Below are 14171 nucleotides of genomic sequence, written 5' to 3' on the forward strand. Positions count from 1 at the left end.
CTTATGTCTCATCTTGTTGTATAAGTTTAAACTACCTTTAGCCAGGAGCAGAGCCACTGGGAGTTAATCGCCTTCCGAAGTTTTATCTTGTCCCCCCACCCAAAAATATGTTTTAAAACGACTACAACGTTTTCATACCATTATAATTGATGTTGGATGACGTTTGTCCCCACAGCAGTTTCTTGTGCCCCCGTAAAGTTTTCTTTTCAGCTACGTCACTGCCTTTTTATCCACAAACAGCATTTTAAAAAAACGTCCAGTTTCATTCAGCCCATGATGAAGTGGATACACACTCGTTTGGATTCGTTTTATTTTTTTTGACTTTGAAGCATCGTCTTGCAGTCGAGTTGTTTTATAAACTAACGTTTAAAATTCTTTATGGTGCAGTGGCTGTCAAATTCGCTGTTTTCAAAAAAGTGTTAATTGTATCATAACCCTCTCAGACAACGCACTTTTCAAATGCAGCAAAGGAAACCGAAATATCGATCACTTTGGTTGGCCCTCGTCATAAACAACTTAGTTTTGTTGCGAAAGTTAGTTTATTTTTAAACTTTTTCGGTAAGCTTAGTTAGTTCGGAATGGCCCGTTTCGGCGAGTCCGATTCGGCGAGTCCGATTCGGCGAGTCCGATTCGGCGAGTCCGATTCGACTAGTCCGATTCGGCGAGTTCCCTATTCGGCGAGAGCCTTTTTCGGCGAGTGCCCTATTCGGCGAGTTTTTGAAATTTTTAAAAGGAAATTATCGGGTACCGTAGCCTAATTACAATTGCCGTTTTCACATCGTTTTAACGTCGCTAAACGTTGAAATCGTGCAGAAAGGAATAAAAATAAAATGTTTGAACTATTAAATTAAAATTCGTCATGTCAGTTCAGTTATTTTTATTTTTGACCATCATATCAAAAACAATACACGTCAACATAGCAAAGGTAGAAGCGACAAAACGCGAACGTTAAAACGTGCTTGAATTCGTCATGTCAGTTCAGTTATTTTTATTTTTGACCATCATATCAAAAACAATACCCGTCAACATAGCAGAGGTAGAAGCGACAAAACGCGAACGTTAAAACGTGTTTGAATTCGTCATGTCAGTTCAGTTGTTTTTATTTCTGATCATGATATCAAAAACAATTCACGTCAACATAGCAAAGGTCTAGAAAAAGGTAGAAGCGACAAACCGCGAACGTTAAAACGTGCTTGTGACCGAAGTAAGTTATTGAGTTGAAAGAAATTTGGCAAGGTTGCATCACCTTCAGAAAAATTTAAGATATGAAGGAAAAATAAAACAAAGAAAATGTTACAAAAAAAATAATGTTTATGTCTATAAGTTAGTACTTTTGAATAGTTAAAATCATAGGCGCCTAACTATTTTTTTGGCCTTGGGGGCGAAAGCGTGTTTCATCAGCAGCAACGTAAATTCAGCGAAATGTCACGCAGATGGATGACGTAATTATGTCGTCACACTAGGATTGCTTTTATTGCCACACTCGGAGTTATCGCTACGTTCGACCTGCCGTTAATTATTATAAACAAAGCTCGACCAAAACACATGCTATGCGTCTGCGTTGGCTAGCGGTTGATGTACTGCGACTCTTTAAGCTAAGCACAACATAAAGTTTAGCAACGAACAAGAGACGAAAAGGTTTACTAAAAGGTATACTGTAAGTGGAATCAAAATACTAACTTGATCATATGCTTGAAAATATACCTGTTGAAAGCAAAATCATTCATGTTTACATCAATTCAACAGCACGTCACCTTTAATAAATTTAAAAGTTGCTGACATCCGTAAACAGCCCTTGAAAAATATTTACAGAGAGACGTTTGATTAAGTTTTCGACTTGACATTGCTCCCTTTTCACTACAATATCGCAACTTATGGCTGACCAGCTTTCAAGTTACAATTCGCTGTAATACGCCCGTTTTCGTGTTGCAGATGAAACAAAAGATGCGCATATTCCCCGCCTTTGATCGGGTTTCTATGGCAACGGACGTGTGTGCGCCATGCAGTTTGCGCGAGTCCGTTGTTGTGTTGATTATGCCGCGTGTGCGACTGTGGGCAGTGCGGTTTGTACCAGCCCTTGTTACGTTGGTTAGTGGTAACCTCGGGCCGAGACTTCAAGTTCATTTTCACAGCAACCGATTCACTGCCGCAACAATTCTCTGCAGAGGTTTCGACTTTCGAAAGCGACAGCGAGACTGTTTGCAAGCGTCTGCAGACGTTAAATCAACGTAAATATGACAGATTTTTTTTGTCTGGGGTGGGATTGTAGCATCGCTACTCGTTCTAGTGATTATTTACTGCAAAGCTGTTGCGGTTTGCATTTAAAAATGTTTTCCTGCTGCCGATCGCTAGTTCATCTATTGTTTTATGTATCAATGCCGCATAAAAAGTTGCTCCCACGCGGAAATATGCGTGGGGGCCTGGTCTCCACGGCTTAGGCGCCTATGGTTAAAATGATTAGTTTGGATCAACAAATGTGTGACCTACACTCCTACAGCTTAGATTGAAAGGAAATTATCGGGTAGGCTACCGTAGCCTAGTTATTCCGACCAGCAAAAATTTGTTCCAAGAACCCAGTTAGCCTAACAGTTCATTTTTACATTGTAGTAACAGAATGAAATGTGTGGCCTATCGTTTTAACGTCGCTAAACGTTGAAATCGTGTAGAAAAGGGTGCTTTTGCTGACTAGGATACCGGTACGTTGAAACTAAGAAACATCCAAGCACGTTTTAACGTTCGCGTTTTGTCGCTTCTACCTTTGCTATGTTGACGTGTATTATTTTTCATATGATGGTCAGAAATAAAAACAACTGAACTGACATGACGAATTTTAATTTAATAGTTCAAACATTTTCTTTTTATTCCTTTCTGCACGATTTCAACGTTTAGCGACGTTAAAACGATGTAAAAACGGCAATTATAATTAGGCTACGGTACCCGATAATTTCCTTTCAAAAATTTCAAAAACTCGCCGAATAGGGCAGTCGCCGAAAAGGGCTCTCGCCGAATAGTAGCAGACCCTAGTTAGTTAGTGCACGGTTTTACGAAGGTTGGATTTCAGCAAGTTTCGACTTAACTTGGTGGTAGCTTTTCACGAACTCCTACTATGAACGTTGACCGACACAAGGTTCTCCTTTCGGAGGTCGCCCTCACGTTATCACGTCACCTCTTCTTTGGTCGTCCACGTAGATTACGTTCTTCCAGCGACCGAACCTTCTCAGGTCAAGAGTCCTCTTTCATTCGTTGGACGTGGCCGTACCAACGGAGTCTCCCCCACCGTACGAGCTCTTCTACTTGGTGAATGCCAAGCATTCCCAATTCTTTACTTGATACTTTTGTACGCCAGTGGCTTTGAGCACATCCACCTCACCATAGCGTTGTCATTATGGTTGAAACGCTTGGTGTCTAACGGCTCCGCATTGACTGACCACGTCTCACTGGCATGAAGCATTAACCTTCTGACACACGTGTTGTTCACATGTCCTCTGATTGGGAAAGGAATACTGTTACTTGCCACTGGCAATTAATCATTTGTTTTTAGTTTCATACTAAAAAGTTTTATTTGGGTTACAACTTAAATATTACGGTACAGTACCATAAATGCAAGACATGTTTTCTGATAGGTATGTGCTTCAGCAGGTTAAATTTTATGACTCCTTTGGGTTTGTAATCTCGGCTTGTAAATCGTCATTTTTTGCTTATTGTATAAAAATATCGATCACTTTAAAACTTCACTTAAAGCTCCCTCTACTCAGCAACCGCAATCTCGTACGTTCAGTGCTTACACTTGTTTGAACAAGTTTTGTTAAGTAATTTTTGTTTGCTTAGCCATCCAACTACGTTGGTACCATATCTGTCAATATTTGCCAAAGTTCTAAAAAAAGATCGTTGTCTATTCCGGTAGGTAGTTTTTCAAATGCGCGGGAAACCGCTTGGATTATTTGTTTGACATATGCAAAGTTGTTTGGTCGGCCATTTCTAAAAAGGCCATGCAATAAAATCTCGTGTTTAATTGGAAGAAAGGTTGAAATCTGAGTTTTTTTTTCGGTCATTGACCGATTTTTTAGGAAAATATCCGAAAAAAAAATATAGTCAATTTGGTCAAAATGTCCGAAACAAACGTTTCTCAGTGAAACTTAATGTTGTAGCTAGTCAGAAAGTGCAAATTTTGGTTTGTATCAGCTACTTCAAAAGAAAATATTTTCATCCGAAAAAATGACCGAAATAAATAAAAAATGACCGAATTTTTTCAAGTCATTTCGGACAAATGACCGAAAAGTCTCAGCGAAAAAAAAACCCAGGTTGAAATAGTTTACATTTTTGCTCTTTTAAAATTCGCGGTTCACTCACACTCTAATTTTAACATGGAACGTGTCTACTGTGCAAGTCCGTGTGAACACCCCCTCCCCCGAAATCCACTAATAGGCCCCTATGTTTAGTGATCTTAAAAGTAGGACTAGAAAGCGTTTAAGGCGGCAAACCTTTTTCAATGTTGGATAAATTTTAAAATTTCATAGAAAAAGGTAGTTAATAGGCTTTGCCCACAGTTGTCCGCCCTGTTAGCTCGGTGGTTAGGCGCCAGGCTTAAGTTCACGCGGCGCAGGTTCGACTGTCGGAGTGATTGATTGAATCTTTATCCTCGGACTGGGAAAGCTTCTTGCAGAGCTTAATCCTGGCAGTTTCCCATACTTGTAGAGCAGGGGTTCCCAAACTGGGGTACATGTACTCCCAGGGGTACATTAGATTAAGTATAAGGATATTCTTTCCATAACTTCTAATCTGCCTTAAAATATTTTTTGTCACCTGATGATGTTAATAATTTGAAGACCTGAGATTAAGAACTCCTTAGTAAGTCACATTTTCACCCCAGTAGAAGCTCTACAACTACAGTAACTACCAAAAGATTGCGGAACCTGCTATTCATGCATTGTTGTTGTTTCCATCAACATGGTTGTGTGAGTCAACGTTTTCAGTGCTGCTTGAAATCAAATCAAAAAACAGATTACAGCTCAAAACACCTGGACATGATCTTCGTTGTGCTGTTGCTAATGTTTTACCTCGTATTAATGAGCTTGCTGCTAAAAAGCAGGCCCATCCATCACATTAGCTAAGATTGCTGGGCTTATTCAGCCGATATATTGTTTGTTTGATTGATTGATTGTTTGTATTGATTGATTGAGTGATTGATTTGTTTGATTGAGTGTTTGTATAACCTTGGATTACATTTTTATGAATAACTTTGTGTGCTTTGATTGGTACAAAATATCATTTGTGCAATCTTCTAATGCAGCTCTACTGTTAATTTGTTGCAATATCTAAACTTTCTAAAGCCAAAAATATGAGAAAATTTTGTGGGTACACAAGCGAATTTATAAATTGACCAAAGGGTACCGATGAACAGAAAGGTTGGGGGAACCCCTGTTGTAGAGGCTTTGAATCACTGACGCAGGCCCGGTCACCAAGATTGACAGAGTGAAGTTTCCGATTGTTGAAGTCTTGTTGCCAGGGAATTATTCCATCCATTAGATGCCGCTGGGTGGAGAGCAGTCCTTAACGTGCTTTGCTCAAGCGAATTGTTGAAGCTCAAGCGATTGTTGAAGTCTTGTTGCCAGGGAATTATTCCATCCATTAGATGCCGCTGGGTGGAGAGCAGTCCTTAACGTGCGTTGCTCAAGCGCACACCCCGAGAGTCGAACCAGCGCCGCTTTATCTTGAAGCTTCTTCGTTCCAGAAGTCACGCGCTAACCAACTGAGCTATCGGGGCGGGCCTGAGCAACGCATTTCAGGACTGCTCTCCATTCAGCGGCACCTATAGTAGGCTAAAAGGAATAGTTCCCCGGCAACAATCGGAAACTTCACTGTGCCAATCTCGGCAACCGTCCCTGCGTCAAGAGCCTCGGAAACCCGCCATGGAAAGTCATCCGGCCCGCGGCCGCTTTACAAATTATAGCCTAGTACTGATCCGCCTGATCGTACATTATTTTATAACCGAACCCCAAATTTTTGATTAATGTGATTAACACAGGCTATACTTCATTTTCTCTGCTTTTGATTAATGTGATTGTAACACAGGCTATAGAACAGGGGTTCTTAACCTTTTTTCCCTTATTACCCATTTCTGTTCAGATCAAAGTCCCATTACCCAAAATCTAATTTTATCTATTTTACCATATTAAAAATATAAAACAGCGTTATTCAACAAAAACAACATTTAATGTAAAGAACGGCATCAATAGTTTCAGTGAGACATTTGTGCTATTTTGTGTACAATAGATGCAATATTGGGTGCGATTTTGGATACTGCACAAAGCAAGTCTGACTTCAGATCTAACAGCTTGTTTCATAATTTTGACTTCAAAGCAACATCACTTGAAAATGCTGATTCACAGAGATAATTGGAAGGGAACATAGTCAACAATGTTAGTGGTTTTGCACAACTTTTGGATATGCTTTCCCCATCATTTTCCCAAGCTTTCATCTTCAAAAGAATATAGCTCGCTCATCTCAACACTAACTCTAAATGTACACTTAGCTATATAAACTACTTCAAACAGCAACGCAGCCATCAAGCTTGCTCATAAAACAACTGTAACTGAACTGATTATACAAGAAAAATCTTACTATCATGTCACAAATATGAAATACATAAAACCGGCAACAAAAATAATGCGAAAAATAAATCACTATGATGAAACAATTCTTAAAATGATAAAATATCACTGTGCTTGTTTGGTTGTTTTGAACGGACTCAAAACATCAAAAAAAGTATAAGTAATAAAGCAACTTTACCACTTACAGATGTGACATTGTTTGTTACATCTATAATTTTAAATATTCTGGTTCAGCTGATTACCTACCTGCTATCCTGAAATTACCCACAGGTGGGTAATTACCCATAGGTTAAGAACCACTGCTATAGAACGATACCAAAACATTTTACAAGTAGTAGAGAATTCCCGAAAACAATTACTAAACCAAAGAAATATGAAAATAGATTCAGCGTCATGGTATTTGACAATCTAATTGCGAGTTTACTGTTTCATTACCTGTGTGACCTTTATGATGTGAAATTCGTGTAAGGTTATTGCTGTGCAATATCTATCACAATTACAATAGATGTTGCACTGTTCTTTCTTTGTTTGTTTTCAATGATAGCCTATACATCTCAATGAGTAGCATTTGTTGAAATTTTGCATATTTGAAGTCCAGTCCAAGCGGTTACGTTAGCTTAAACTTATGAAAAGCAGGTTTTCTGCCACCTAGTGGCTAGAATCTTTAAAACTAGCATCAAAAATGAACTCACCACCCTTGAAAATGGGGGGTTAGACACCAGTTTTGCTTCAATTGGATGAACATTTAAGGAGATAATTGTTGTTATGTTTTGGCCACTAGAGGCAGTATTGCGCTAGGGGAGAGCACAAAACTGCCCATATTTCTGCTTCCTATTGGCCAATTCAGATAATTTTTTTTTTAAATTATGCAGAATGAAGAGGGGTATGTTTCCAAAGTAAATATGCAGTTGCATCTTGTAAGTAGCTCCATCTAGTGGCGATAATGTGAAGAAAATGCCGTTAGTCCCTTAGAAAATGGCCGGGTGGGGGGGTTAAACTTTGTCCAATCAAAATGAAACTTTGCAAAAGTTGTTTTCTAAGATAACCTCATAAGAAAAAAAAAATTTCAGGCTTTTTGCTAAAGGTCGGGGGCAAATGGTGCACCCTTAGTCGGATATAGCGATATTGACAGGTATCATCTCGGAAAATGCTTAATATAACAAAAACGGTCAGGCTAGTGCAAGTAAGAGGTTTATTTTTGAAATCTACACAAAATTTCAGTCTAGAAACACTTGTCAAACCTTACTGACCCAGACAGTCAAATAAATCGACCTGGCTCTCGGTCTATATAACTTGTTTTGAATTTTTGGTGAGGTTCTATTAAGTTCGCTATCAGGCAACCTCTCTTGTCAAATGGTAATCAACTAATCATGTTTTACATTAAAAACTTTTCTGAAGAGCTTCTGGTTACGCTTGCTCCCCGTCAAGAAGAAACGACATTAGGAATTATGGGAATGCGAAACCACATCCGCTGTGAACTTATGCGCGTGCACTAGAAGAGTTGCGTTGTTTTGCTTTTGATTTACAAAATAATGGTATATACGGTACAAGATGAGTGAAGTTGGTTTTAAAGTAATTCAATTTTTTTTAAAGCAAACTAGTAGCGATGCGTAAAAAACAGGCAATTGACCCTTACCATATTGCTGGAGAAACAGTGCTGTGCATATTAAGGCGATGTGAAATTTGAATGGACAAAATCGAATTATCACACAGGGTGACTACTGTTGTGTAGAGTATTTTTGTGAAGTTTTATGCAATAAAATCCAGTATCCGTAAACATGTAAGCGTTTTAAGGTTAGTATTTTCTAATTCTTGCAAGGTGATTCCACAAAAAATACTATCACAACGCATCAATCCACGTGATCCAGATGGCGCGCTCTGAATGGCTAGTTAGGGAAAACGCGTTGTGTGCGCACACACGCGCGCGCGAGCGATTGCTGTCTGCTGCTGAGAGATTTATAACTTGAGATGCTGAATTGCTGATTATATATTATTGAAGATAAGGCTGCAAAATTCAGATAAGAAGTTGTGTTCAGCCGAAATGTTTGCTATGATTTTATGCTTGGTTGTTAAATCATTCAGGCTTCGGTTCAAAGTCAGTTTAGGCTAGGTTTTCCAAATTGTGTAAAGTAGGCCTAAGAGGCAGTGTCTGTAATTATCAGGTCTTCTGGAATAAGAACTGCTTATTCAGGTGAAGTTGCTGTTTGTGGTTCTGCATTTTTTATATGTAGCTTTGAGAATGACACTAATAAAGTTCATAGTATTACGTAAGGCTCAGACAACTAAGTTTTCAGCACTTAAATTCTTAGTTCTGTGTACTGTAAGTAGGCTATGTTTTTTTTCAAAAAATACAATAATCTCTTCACATATTATCTTTAGTTCATGAAGCTAACCTTGTTGTGAGTAGCATTGTTAACCCTTTGATTTTCAACGTTTTTTTGGAAGTTAACTGCTCAAGGGGGGGCCGTTTTTGAATCAAATTCAATCAGCAGTTACGTGTGATCCGCTGGTGCTATTTCAACAGAAGTTGCATTGGTGTGAAAAAAAATCATTTGTCTATAAGTTTGAAAAGTCCTTATTCTAAAATTTTATATGTTAAACTTGATGTTTCAACTTTTGCAAAGGTACCCAAAAACGACAATTTTGATTTAACTTGCCGCCTGTAATTAACCGTGCTAATCCGATTTCATGCAAAATTCTAAAGGACAAAGAGCTCGATCTACCGCACGAAGTGTGTGTGCGGTGTGCCGACTCATTGCGTCGATAAAGATTGACGACATGCGAGCAAATCTTATTGTAGGCTACTCATTAATTATAAAATAGTTACAGAGTAACATTGTTACATGAATTTGAAAAAGAAAAAATGCGTTGTTTTATATTTTTGTCCTGAACTAATGCTTTGCGAAACCCATGGCCAGATTCTTGTTTTATGGAACCAAACTTCTCATAAGTAACACCTTAGCCTACTTGAATAGCTGTTTACATGTTCGTTTGTGTATTTTAGGTCTACAATTGAGTTTGTAGTATGAATATTTTTAGTAGAGAGAAGACAATTGAACAAGCTGTTGAAATTATCTGAAATTTCTAAGTTCAAATTAGACGCTTTTGGAATTGTGGATTTGTGTCAAGTCCCATCACAAATATCATGCAGGCTCCATCATAAGTCATTTAGCTTACGGGTGTTTACAAACATAACTCATGAATTACATCCACTAAAAATACAGAATTTACATCAACAAAGCTAAGTTCGAAGTTCACTTGTTATTGAAGATTGTGTCGATCAATTTGAAAATGCATTTTAGTCCGCCAGCGTAGAAAAAATTCAACAGCGCAGTGAGGAACATGCGTAAACAAAGGAAATGTGAAATAAACCCACAGTCAGCAGATCTACATTAATTTAACGTTTACAAATGTTGAATCAATGTAAAAGGACTGAATTGCTGACTTGGTCGTTATTGTTTGGAACACAAAAAATACGCGTAAACGCGACGAAGCGATACAAGAGCAAAGCGGCGATTATGTTTCTGGCCAAAAAAATGGACTTATGACTTGAAAGATAAAAATGATTATAACGAAGCTTCAAAATTTGTCATAAAAAATATTGCAGAGATACAATGAACACAATCATTTTGTGCTAGATTGTGAGAAGACTTCCTAGATTCTTTTCAAACATTTGCAGGATTGCAAATTATTTTGTATAACTTCATATGGCCAAAAAATGGCTTCTTGGTTGATAAAACGTGGCTACAATTCTATAAAAAATTCTTAGGCCTACTACATTGAAGTAATGAAATGTTTTTTTTGTGATTTTTTCTGATGACGTTTTACAACATCCGAAAAGTAAAAATAATAATGATGAATAATTTCACATAACCATGGTTTGTAAACGCTTCACAAAATTTTTGCGGAGACTTTACTGTTAGACGTAAAACGCTTGTAAAAGAAAACTGTCGGGTTACGTATTTATAATGTTTATTACGCTGTTATCTAGTTATAAACTGCCTTTGTTGTCTACCTTTGTGGTTACCGGCCAGCTTAGAGCAGCATGCAAACTACGCGTTTATGGTATTTGCATCGTGTTATGATTCCCACAAATTTCCCACAAGGTCTTTGTTTTTATCGTGATATTTTTGTGCCTTTTTTGTCCTAAACTTGAAGTCACTGTGCAGCACAATCCACACCGGTTTTTAGAAATCCACAATCAACATTGAAAATCTTTTGTGTGGTGCACCATTTCAAGTAGTGTCTTCCCCTGAACTGTTACACAAACCGCCCAGAACCAGGTTGATTATGAATATTATAGCCGTTGAGTGGCCGTTATTGTATGTGTGGATTTATTAGGTGTCTGACTAAATTCATGCCAAAGTCGATCAAATTCTGCTTTCGCGATCCCTGCCGTTTTTTTCGGTATTTTTGTTGATAAGTTTAGGCAGCATTTTGCAAAATAAATGAAGACATCGGTATTGTTCGTCACTAAGATTTAGTTTTCTCAGCATTGTGTTTTCAAGCCGGCCTCTTATACATTGGCGCAACGTATTCAGATGTTGAATCAATGATCAAGAAAGCCGATTTGTTGTTTGTCTGATGTGACGCCGAGCATTATGCCTAGTCTACAATACAAAATATTTTGTAGTGAAGACGAGGCATTATCATCTTTATTTTGCTCTCTTTGGAACAATACACAGTGCACCGTCGAACAAAAATGCAACACATAACAAGTAAGCGTAGGCGACATAAAGCAGCGAAGGGACCTGTAGTCATCGAGGAAGCTGCTACGTGATCTCATAATTTTGAGCATACTGTATCTCACAATTACTGTTTGCAAAAACGCCAATTTTTCAGCTTCTTCCAAAAGCATTTGAAGTGATACATTTCCTCAATGGAAAGTTTTGTCAATGAGAGTATTTCCATGGCATAGAACGTTTATTTCGAAACCAGGTTTTTCATGTCACTACTCACTACCTAAGGGAAGATTTCTTATTGTAACGCTTTTTATTCGTCAATGGATATTTGCTGGTTGAAACAACTGTTTTGAATAGTTTGTTGCCTATATTGATCATAGATTGCTTTTCTTCGTAAAGCTGATAACACAAAAAACGTTTGCTATTATTGTTTCTAATTAACAACTTTGTGACCACTGGCTTCTTTTTGTAGCATTAGAAATAACGCGCTTTGTGTTATTGAGGTCAAACCAAACAAAGGAAAACAAGAGGACGTTCCTCTCTGCTCGCGCATATGGATTCACGAAGCAATTATGAGCTTATGGCTTGTTATCGCAATGTAATCCATTTCACGCTTTGCTGGAAGTTAGCTAGAAATAGCAAAAATTCACCAAAATCTTGAATTTACAAGAAAACTACACAACTTTTAGCATCAAATTTAGTATCATCAGATCCGCCTGGCAATTTTAGGAAAAGTCAAGAAAAACCAAGTGCATGGCGTTACTGTGCTTCAAGTAATGAACGGAAATATGAGGGGGGGGCCAAATCTGGCCTCCCTTTGAGGAGCAAAGTGTTAACTGTTAAATCATGCATAAAAGTTCTAAAAAGAGAGTAAGAAGCTTGGAAAGCTCTTCTGTCATTGGACCCTCCAAGGAGCTTCCCACTGCTGATTTACCAACACTACGATATGTTCTTGCATTCTGCAGCCTACTTTGTTAAAGGTGATACTCAAGTACTTTATTACTGCAACTTTTTCTCTGACAGGTTTTAACTAAGCTTGGTAGTGACATAAAACATAGACCAACTCGTATATCTTTGTATGGATGAAGGGTAGTTGTTAAAAATACTAACATATACCGTAGCTTGCATGAATGAACAGTACACGTAGGCTACAATAACCAACTAGCAGACACTTTTCAAAACTTTAATGTGTTGAAATAATAAATTGCACGTTTACAGAGACAGAGCACTCACAAGGAATTAATTTTTCAGGAATCTGGAAAAAAAGCTAACTATTCTCTTTTCAAATGAAGATCGCATTCCTAAAACAATTGAGGCTTCTCCTCTCCCAACGTTATCGTGGAGTAGAAGCACCGTTATACCAAATTGGGCTTCTTGACAAAAGGACAACGAAAACGCTTCAAAAGAGAGTTAGCAAAAAGGTAAGTTCTTACATACGGTATCTTTACAAACTTTTTTGGCTAGTAATTTTCTATGAAATGTAGGCTAAGGCTTTATAAGTATATTCTTTGATAACAGGGTCATGCATAGACATGTCCCATGTTGTGTACTGGGGTTGGTCAGTTGTTGTCATTGACATGGCTCTTCTAACAACATTTGTTGAATGGAGCCATATGAGAAGGAGAATGGGTTACTGCCAATTCTACAACCCCACTTCACCATTGCAGATGTAGTGCAACCAACTCTAGATAGTAGGTGGTTTAAGGATTTTTCATTTTCCTAAAGCATTTCCTCGTGGGAAAGTGATTCAGATGTTCTGATTTCTATGTCTGTAAAGGCAGGCTTGTGCTTTCACTAAAGCTAGTCGTGCTATGGCGAGAAGATTTTTCTTGACTACCGTATCACTGTTTTTTACTGCCATTTGTCCGAAAGAGTATTATTTGTTATGTTTGGCATATATTGTTTTTCGTTGTGACAGTCAGAAATAAAAACAAACTGAACTGATTTACATGGATTATTTTGTGTTCTTTACATTTATCATTCACACAAAAAACTTGTTTTTCAAGAGCCTCAAACAACAGCGAGGAAATGATTTCGCTGCAGCAAAGAAGTCACAAGTGATAGAGGAAAAGAACTGGAGAAAAACAGCAGTTTTCTGCAGCAATTTATGAAGAAATTGACTCTCCTTTCGAACCAGCTGCACTTGGTACATCTGAATGTGACAATGCCCCGGTATCCAGTGATGATCCTGCTCTGCGATCTTTTTCTGTGAACATGTTAGAAAATATTCGCAAAGGCAGTAACTCTTGTGATGTTTCTGTCCGCATTTTTACCCAACCAAAATTAAATTTGGATGCCAACTCACTGTGCTCTTTGATTGGGACCATGCCACCCTTACTGAGTCTAGCCTTGCTTCACATTCGACCATAGATGAACTAAAGGGTTTGACAAACACAAAATTTGAATGCCCTCATTTTCCTGCCCATACTCAGGCTGTGCAGCGTCTCATTTGGGAAGTCACTAACGACTGTGGAAGTGTTGCTGGCCTTCAACGACAGGATGGTTTCATTCGGGCGAGAATTGCTTCGCATAGGGTCTTGCCGAAAGCAGACACGAAATCTGACTTTCTTTCATTGGCTGCAGTATAATGTTTTGATATTCACCATTGTTTCTTGTTCATTGGCTGTATTCTTCATTCGTTTGTGCACGTTTTACAAGCACATATAAAGCTGGTTGGTTGATGTGTAAGCTACCATTGGAGAGTTGCAGTTACTATATCTGTCAAAAAACAAATGTAAATCGGCGAAAACAATCGAATATTAATGCAGTGCGTTGTGTGATTATGTAATACATATTACTACAACAAAACCAAAGTGTCATCTTATGCACAGTGCATTCCTACTCTTGCCATAGAAGTTAAAAAGGCTTTAATATCATC

The 14171-nt window shown here is 38.1% G+C and overlaps 1 long non-coding RNA gene across 1 annotated transcript; it reads left to right on the top strand.

The window, feature by feature from the left end:
- The first annotated feature begins 9745 nt into the window (after window positions 1-9745).
- LOC145765117 (uncharacterized) lies at window positions 9746-14130 on the top strand. Its single transcript, XR_014288543.1, has 3 exons — window positions 9746-12273; window positions 12545-12714; window positions 13300-14130. It is a non-coding gene; the product is annotated as an uncharacterized LOC145765117 (long non-coding RNA).
- Window positions 14131-14171: the final 41 nt, after the last annotated feature.

The sequence above is a fragment of the Aplidium turbinatum genome, chromosome 2 (assembly GCF_918807975.1).
Source record: "Aplidium turbinatum chromosome 2, kaAplTurb1.1, whole genome shotgun sequence".
Classification (NCBI taxonomy): domain Eukaryota; kingdom Metazoa; phylum Chordata; class Ascidiacea; order Aplousobranchia; family Polyclinidae; genus Aplidium; species Aplidium turbinatum.